At 43.6% G+C, this 9,276-nt stretch overlaps 1 non-coding gene across 1 annotated transcript; it reads right to left on the bottom strand.

Annotated features, from left to right (window-relative positions):
• Positions 1-4,939: 4,939 nt before the first annotated feature.
• trnat-agu (transfer RNA threonine (anticodon AGU)) lies at positions 4,940-5,013 on the bottom strand. Its single transcript has one exon. It is a non-coding gene; the product is annotated as a tRNA-Thr (tRNA).
• Positions 5,014-9,276: the final 4,263 nt, after the last annotated feature.

Raw genomic sequence — 9,276 nt, 5'->3', positions numbered from 1 at the left:
AAAGAGAACGGCGGGAGACACGACAACCAACAAAGTACTAGAACGCAAAAAGAGCATTTAAACCAAGCGCTAAGTAAAATAAAGATGAGAAGAAACATTTAAATGTGTAACTGTGTGCGTGTGTAGTCCGATAAAGGACGGTAACAGTAACAGTAGAAACAAACAAACATTTAGGTGCAGTTGGGTGTGTTTGTAGTGTGTATTAAACTGTAAGATGATGAACGTGAATTGGAAATGTTTGCGTGTATGAAACCGGGCAACTTGCTGCTTGCTTCGAGAGTGCACCCGCGAAGTTCGCGTCATTTTATAGTGAAATGGGTAGCGCTGTCGCCTCACAGCAAGAAGGTCTCGGGTTCGACTCCCGGCCGGGCGGCCAGGGTCCTTTCTGTGTGGAGTTTGTATGTTTTCCCCGTGTCTGCGTGGGGTTTCTCCGGTATCTATCTATCTATATATATATATATTCACGTACACACACATTAGACCAGATTCAACTTTATTGTCATTATGTAGAGTACAGGTACAAAGCCAATTGAAATGCAGTAGCATCTAACCAGGAGTGCAAAAGCATAGTATTATTGAGAAATAAGTGCAGGTGAATACTGCAGTAGTGATGGTATATCTTAGAGTATGTACAGCATTAGAGACAGTGGTGAGCAATACATACAGATATATACATGTATAATATATTAATTATGTTATACATAGAGGTGAGGCTGACAGAGTAGGAAAGAGGAGCGTATGTGTATAGGTTGAATATACACAATAGACAAAATATTTACAGTAGGTTGTATGTACAGTTTAAATAGGGTACTCTGAACAGCATGAGAGGTAAAGCCAGTGCAAAAGAGCAGAAAAACAGTGCATATAAGTACAGAGATAGTGCAGTGGAGTGCGAATAAAGCTTAGCGCTGTGGTGTGGAGTTCGGCAGGGTCACAGCCTCATGAAAGAAGCTCTTCCTGAGCCGGCTGGTGCGGGAGCGGAGGCTCTTGTAACGCCTGCCAGATGGGAGGAGGGTAAAGAGTCCGTGGTTAGGGTGGGATGCATCCTTGATGATGCTTTTCGCCCGGCCAAGGCAGCATTTAGTGTAAATGTTCTCAATGGTGGGCAGTTGGGTTCCAACTGCCCACCATTGAGAGCAGTCTGTGTGAGATGGAGTGTCTGCCACTGAGATGGAGTTGGTGAGTATGCTCTCAATAGTACAGCAGTAAAAGCCCACCAGTATCTTGGAACACAGATGAGCTTTCTCAAGGCTCCGCAGGAAGTAAAGCCACTGTTGTACCTTTCCGATGAGGATGGAGGAGTTCAGGGACCAGTTGAGATTGTCAATATATATGTATTCTCTATATATGTATAATTGTAATATAATTCTAATATATATTCAGATAACACTGAATGTTTTTTTTTATCTACAGGACCTGTAAAACGAGTTAATGGATCTAACCCGTGCTCTGGGAGAGTAGAGGTGCCTCGTGGGAAGACTTGGGACACGGTGTGTGATGCTGACTTTGACCTGCAGGATGCAGAGGTGGTGTGTAGAGAGCTGGGCTGTGGGGTTCCTGTAGAGGTGCTGGGAGCTGCTGCTTTTGGTAAAGGGGAGGGTCAGGTGTGGTCAGAGGAGACTCAGTGTAGAGGCAACGAATCTGAGATTCACCTCTGTCCAACATCATCTTCGCAGAGACACAAACTGTTCCCATGACAACAATGATGTGGGAATAAAATGCACTGGTAATTATGAATTATTGACTTGTCCTTAGGACAGTAGTGAATGTTATTTATTGAGAATGATTTGTTATTTCTTACAATGATTTCCACATGATGAAACAAATAGTTAAGAATACATATTAGTACATATTAGAAATAACAACAAAATGTTACAACCTATTGTTGAGCATAGTGAGTCAATTTTCAATTTTTTCCATGAGAAACAGAATGCCATGTCCCTTTCTTCTTCGTGTAAACATGTAAACAACATGTTTGTCTTGTGTAAACAGGATACACAGACTTCAGACTGGTGAACAGCTCTGACTCCTGCTCTGGTGGAGTGGAGCTGCAGTACCTCAGTGAGTGGGGAACAGTGTGTGATGCATCATGGGATATCAGAACTTCCTCTGTCGGCAGCTGAATTGTGGGAGTGCCGTGGCCGTAGTGGGAGCGGAGTGGTTTTTGGGGAGGGCAGTGGCCCAGTACGGACTGATGTGTTTGTTTGCCAGGGCAAAGAGACACACCTCTCAGCATGTGTCATCTCTTCATAGAATGGAGCTGCATGCTCTCATAGGCAGGATGCTGGAGTCATCTGCTCTGGTCAGTTTATATGAGGGACACAGTTACATACACTACAACTGTTCTTAAACTGGTACCAGGTCAGTCACTGACCCACGACACTGCTACCATTGCCAGCTCCTTAACGGCTACATACTTGGATTATATTTTTGCCTCACTTGTAAGTCACTTTGGATGAAAGTATCTCCTATATGAATGAATGTAAATATGAAATTCACCCCTTCTCCTCAGGTTCCTCTATGTCTGCTGATGCTGGATTGGTGCAGCTGACTGGAGAGAGGGAGTGTGAGGGAGAGGTGGAGGTGTATTTCCATCAGGCCTGGAGGAGAGTTCTCCTGGACTCCTGGAGTTTGCCTGAAGCCTCTGTGGTCTGCAGACAGCTGGACTGTGGCTCTGTGGTAGAGTTCAGTGGCTCCTCTGGATCTGGTCCAGGGGACAGTGATGAGTGTCTGACTGGTTTCCAGTGCTCTGGGACTGAAGCTCGTCTGGGAAACTGCAGCTCACCACACACTACAAACTGCAATTCCAGTTTACAGCTGTCACTCATCTGCTCTGGTGAGTATTATTTGACTGGAGGTTTGGTCATTTGAACTGGCCTCTAATTTCTACAAGAACAGAGACGGTCTCTTCTGTTGTCAGACCAATCACAGTGCCTTTGGAAATCTGTTTCAACTACTGCAGAGTCAATGTTTTGATGATAAAAATTTGGTGATTTGAAATGTTTTCTAATACTTTTTTATTTAAAGCTGTCAACCAGTAATTTTTACTTAATTAATACATGGACTGTCTGTGGCATTGTAGTGGTTTTACATAACACAGACTGCCATCTGAATGGGTAGGGTGACCACTTGTTTAATGTCTCTTGTTATGTTAAGACCAGATGTATTACAGTAGCTAGTCTTAATAACTTCCTTTGAGGTCAGCAGTCCTACAATAGCGGGCTGATGAATGATTATTAAGCTACAATGTGCCTATAGTTGTGGTACTGTTTATGTAATTAATTACCATGTACTGAACATATGCTAGGGCGGCACGATGGAGCAGTGGGTAGCGCTGTCGCCTCACAGCGGGTTCGATTCCCGGCCTGGTGGCCAGGGTCCTTTCTGTGTGGAGTTTGCATGTTCTCCCTGTGTCTGCCTGGGTTTCCTCTGGGAGCTCCGGTTTCCTCCCACAGTCCAAAGACATGCAGGTTAGGTGAATTGGAGACACTAAATTGCCCCTAGGTATGAACGTGTGTGTGAGTGTGTTTGTCTGTGTGTCTGCCCTGCGATGGACTTGTGACCTTTCGCCCTATGAGCACTGGGATAGGCTCCAGTACCCCCCACAACCCTAATCAGGATTAGCGGCTTAGATAATGAGTGAGTGAGAGTGAGTGAACATATGCTGTGAGGATGAGAAATTGTTTAAAATTGTCATCCACACATGTCTCTTACTTAATGTGTAAAGAATAAAGAAGAAAAATGATCCTGTCATATGAAGATAATTGAATGTTTTTGTAACAAAATGACAACTGATGATCTTGCCTCTGTTATGGCAGTTCCTACTAAAAGAAGATTTCTCTCTCTCTCTCTCTCTCTCTCTCTCTCTCCCTCTCCCCCTCTCCCCAACAGGCAGAGTGAGGCTGGTGGATGGTGGTAGTCACTGTGCTGGGAGAGTGGTGGTTCTTCATGAAGGACAGTGGGGCACAGTGTGTTGTATAAATTCAGGTTGCTATGTTCTTTGGGATATGAGTGATGCTGCAGTGGTGTGTAGAGAGCTGGGATGTGGGGAGGCTGTAGAGGCAGTGACAGATCTTTGTTTTGGAGAGGGATCAGGACCAATCGTGATGGCTGGAGTGGAGTGTACAGGGACAGAGTCAACACTGAAGAACTGTAGATCAGATGATGGAGCAATTCCACGCTGTGTTCATGCTGATGATGTTGGAGTCATCTGCTCAGGTAGGTTGCACTAAACATCCATAAATTGTATTGGTAATTGCATGTGTGTGTTGTGCTGTGAGTGATTTAGTTATTACTTGATTGGCAGCTGTGTGTGTTTGGGGTTGTGAGTTTTATAGTTATTGTTTAATTGGTAATTAGTGTGTGCGTGGGGCTGTGAGAATTGATGTGGGAATAAAATGCACTGGTAATTATGAATTATTCACCTGTCCTTAGGACAGTAGTGAGCGTTATTTCTTGAGAATGATTTGTTATTTCTTGAGAATGATTTGTTATTTCTTACAATGATTTCCACGTGATGAAGCAAAAAGTTAAGAATACATATTAGAAATAACAAAGTGTCATAATGTATTATTAAGCATAGTGAGTAAGTTCAGTTTTGTCCATGAGAAAGAGAATGCCCTGTCGCTTTCTGCTTCATGTAAAGTAAGTAAAAGTAAGGTCTCCGTGATTGCACAAACACACTTGTCTCTGCATTTAACCCATCCAACACACCAGTAGTGAACACACAAAAGCCCGGGGAGCATTAGCGTCCTCTGTCGACATTAGGGCCTTGCTCAGGGGCACACGGCCTGTGGATGTTGGGCCTGGGAATCAAACTGGCAACCCTCCAATCACAAGCCCCAAAGCTTGATGCATTGGCCAAACCCAGGCCTTCCGCATGGCAGGCGAGAATTCTACTAATTCTACTACCACCAATGCAACTGCAACTGAGTAAATGAGGCACTGCTGGGATTCGAACCCAGGATCTCCTGTTTACTAGACAGGCGCTTTAACCAACTAAGCCACAGCGCCTTCTGACTAAGTCACTTCTGTAAACATGTAAACAACACTGTTTGTCGTGTGTGAACAGGATACACAGACTTCAGACTAGTTAACGGTCCTGACTCCTGCTCTGGTGGAGTGGAGCTGCAGTACCTCAGTGAGTGGGGAACAGTGTGTGATGCATCGTGGGACGTCAGAGCCTCCAGCGTCCTCTGTCGACAACTGAATTGTGGGAGTGCCTTATCCCCCACACTGGGCAACAGTGTTTCTACCTGAACCTCTCTGTAGTTTACTCTTTTATCTCTTCCAACACTACTTTACGTGTACTGGGTCAGTCACTGACCCACAATATTCTTACCACATCTAGCTCTTTAACGGCTACATGCTCGGATTATATTTTTGCCTCACTTGTAAGTCACTTTGATGAAAGTATCTCCACCATGAATAAATGTAAATATAAAATTCAGCCCTTCTCTTTAGGTTCCTCTATGTCTGCTGATGGTGGATTGGTGCGGCTGACTGGAGAGAGGGAATGTGAGGGAGAGGTGGAGGTTTATTTCCATCAGGCCTGGAGGAGAGTTCTCCTGGACTCCTGGAATTTTTGTGAAGCCTCTGTGGTCTGCAGACAGCTGGACTGTGACTCTGTGGTAGAGTTCAGTGGCTCCTCTGGATCTGGGACATCTGGATCTGAGTGTCTGACTGGTTTCCAGTGCTCTGGGACTGAAGTTTATCTGGGAAACTGCAGCTCACCACACACTACAAACTGCAATTCCAGTTTACAGCTGTCACTCATCTGCTCTGGTGAGTATTATTTGACTGGAATTGTAGTCACTTAAACTGGCCTCTAATTTCCCCAAGAACAGAGGCAGCCTCTTTTGTGGTCACAATGCCTTAGAAATCTGTTCAAACTACTGCAGAGTCAATGTTTTGATGATAAAAATTTGGTGATTTGAAATTTTTTTTTCTAATTCTCTTTTATTTAAAGCTGACAGCCAGTAATTTTTTACTTAATTATTACATGGACTGTCTGTGGTGTCTTGTAGTGTTTTTACATAACAAAGACTGTCATCCGAATGGGTAAGGGGATCACTTGTCTAATGTCTCTTGTTTTGTTCCGCCGAGATGAATTACAGTAGCTAGTCTTAAGAACTTCCTTTGAGGTCAGCAGTCCTAAAAGAGAGAAGAAAGAAGATATGTTATCTTGTTATATGAAGATAATTGAATGTTTTTGAACAAAATGACAACTGATGATCTTGTCTCTGATGAGGCAGGTCCCACTTAAGAAGATTTCTCTCTCTCTCTCTCTCTCTCTCTCTCTCTCTCTCTCTCTCTCTCTCTCTCCCCCTACAGGCAGTGTGAGCCTGGTGAATGGTGGTAGTCACTGTGCTGGGAGAGTGGAGGTTCTTCTGAAGGACAGTGGGCACAGTGTGTTGTATAAGTTCAGGTTGCTATGTTCTTTGGGATATGATTGATGCTGCAGTGGTGTGTGGAGAGCTGGGATGTGGGGAGGCTGTAGAGGCAGTGACAGCTCCTCGTTTTGGAGAGGGATCAGGACCAATCGTGATGGCTGGAATGAAATGTAAAGGGTCAGAGTCCACACTGAAGAAGTGTAGATCAGATGACAGGGCAATTCCACGCTGTGTTCATGCTGATGATGTTGGAGTCATCTTCTCAGGTAGGTTTTATTAAACCTCATTAAGAAATAACAATCAAACAATAACTACAACTACTGCAGTCTTCTAATGCAGTGTTGAGTCATAACCACACCATCAACATTTCTATATTACACATTTCTGTCCTGTCATTCACATCCTTTTACCTGTGTCTATATTTTCCCATTGCATCAAGTAGCTTTTATAGTGTTGTTTTTCTCTCAACAATTCCTGTTTACAAATACTTATTTTGCTAAATTACTACATAAAAGTTTAATGGGAGAGAGTGATTTTACTGTGACACTCATTAAGATCAGTCTCCTCAGGTCACAGTGAGTGTAGCAGTCATATGATTGCGCTTCAACTCATGTCTTTTTAAACCTATTCTTATTTTTCTTGTCATTTAAACAGAATACTAGTTATGTGGTGGTTAAGTGTATTAAATGATTTAGAAATATTTGCCCTGGCCATATTTGAAATGACAGCATTTAAGGCAAAACAATGTTGTCATGTTTTCCTGGAAAATTAGCTTATGTTCAGAGACACACTTAAAATGTTGCTGAGTTAAAAACACTGAAGAAATGAATTTATATAAAAATACAAAAGTAAATAATCTTAGGAAATCAACACTCATAGAGAATGACTCTCTGATCTGCTGTCATTTTAAAGTGAAACTTTCATGTTGTGAAATCAATTTTTGCCTTATTGTTGGAGCAGTTACAACTGGAGATTTAAATCTAAATATATACATGAGATAAAATATATGAAATGCATGAAATGAAATTTCAAATAAATACTTGTGTCTTCCAAACCCACAGGTCATAAAGTACCCAAACTAGTCAATGGGGCTCATTTGTGCTCTGGGAGAGTAGAGGTGCTTCATGGTGAGACTTGGGGCACGGTGTGCGATGCTGACTTTGACCAGCAGGATGCAGAGGTGGTGTGTAGAGAGCTGGGCTGTGGGGTTCCTGTAGAGGTGCTGGGAGCTGCTGCTTTTGGTAAAGGGGAGGGTGAGGTGTGGTCAGAGGAGATTCAGTGTAGAGGCACCGAATCTGAGATTCCCCTCAGTCCAACATCACCTTTACAGAGACAGGACTGTTCCCATGACAACAATGATGTGGGAATAAAATGCACTGGTAATTATGAATTATTGTGAGGATAGTGAAGAGTGCATGTAATTTGTTAAGAATTATGTATTATTTCTTACAATGATTTGCTGATGATGAAACAAAATGTTTAAATGCAGTGGGTAGCGCTGTTGCCTCACAGCAAGAAGGTTTCGGGTTCGGTTCCCGGCCGGGTCCTTTCTGTGTGGAGTTTGCATGTTCTCCCCGTGTCTGCGTGGGTTTCCTCCGGGTTTCCTCCCACAGTCCAAAGACATGCGGGTTAGGTGAATTGGAGACACTAAAATTGCCCTTAGGTATGAATGTGTGTGTGAGTGTGTTTGTCTGTGTGTCTGCCCTGCGATGGACTGGCGACCTGTCCAGGGTGTTTCCCCGCCTTTCGCCCTATGTGTGCTGGGATAGGCTCCAGCACCCCCCGCGACCCTAATCAGGATAAGCGGTTTAGATAATGAATAAATGAATGAATGAATGAATAAACATAGTGAGTAAATTTAAAATCAGAATGCCGTTCTGCTTCATGTAAACATGTAAACAACACTGTTTGTCTTGTGTAAACAGGATACACAGACTAATGAATGGTCCTGACTCCTGCTCTGGTGGAGTGGAGATGCAGTACCTCAGTGAGTGGGGAACAGTGTGTGATGCATCATGGAATATCAGAGCCTCCAGTGTCCTCTGTCGATAGCTGAATGGCGGGAGTGCAGTGGCTGTAGTCGGGACGGACTGGTTTGGGGAGGGCAGTGGCCCAGTACGGACTGATGTGTTTGATTGCATGCAGCTCCACTGCACGAAGACATGACACATGCTGAGAGGTGTGTCTCGTTGCCCTGGCACTCATGGGCAGGATGCTGGAGTCATCTGCTCTGGTCAGTTTATATGACGGACACAGTTACATACACTTTATTTACAATTTGGCATTTAACAGACGCTTTTAACCACAGCAACTTACAATAAGTGCATCAATCAGACCACATTGCCCAATAAACAGAGATCACAATAGGGCTGTAGATTAATTACCCTCAGTATCACGCTCCTGGAATTCTGTGACAATAAACAATAAAAAACAAGACTTAGGGACAAGGTTAGTACGAATTTTTTTCTTTTTTTTCTTCTATTTTTTGTGACATAGAAAGGGAGGTTAGGTAGGGGACAGGTGGGTTCTGAAGAGGTGGATTTTCAGTTTCCTGCGGAAGATAGCAAGAGATTCCGCAGATTGTTCTGGAGAAGATAAGAAGAGAGTTGGTTATAGACTGCATGTTCCAGGTTTTGGAGAGAAACGGTAGAAGAGATGCTGGATGGCAGCTACTGTAAAAAAAAAAAAGGGAACATTAAGATTGAGTGCCTTTGCTCAAGGGCACACAGCCATGGACTCAAACTAACAACCCTCCAGTCATGAACCCAGTTCTCTAACCTTTATACCACAGCTGCCCATCTCAGTTGCCCAAACCCAGCTACTGACATCAGCTGGGTTTGGAGTGGGCTTCTTAAGCAGTGGCAGATGTCTTTGACCTTCTCAA

Source organism: Chanos chanos, chromosome 11 (assembly GCF_902362185.1).
Source record: "Chanos chanos chromosome 11, fChaCha1.1, whole genome shotgun sequence".
NCBI classification, from domain to species: Eukaryota; Metazoa; Chordata; class Actinopteri; order Gonorynchiformes; family Chanidae; genus Chanos; species Chanos chanos.
Note: the sequence above shows the minus strand (reverse complement) of the source record. Positions and strands in the feature narration are given on the sequence as shown.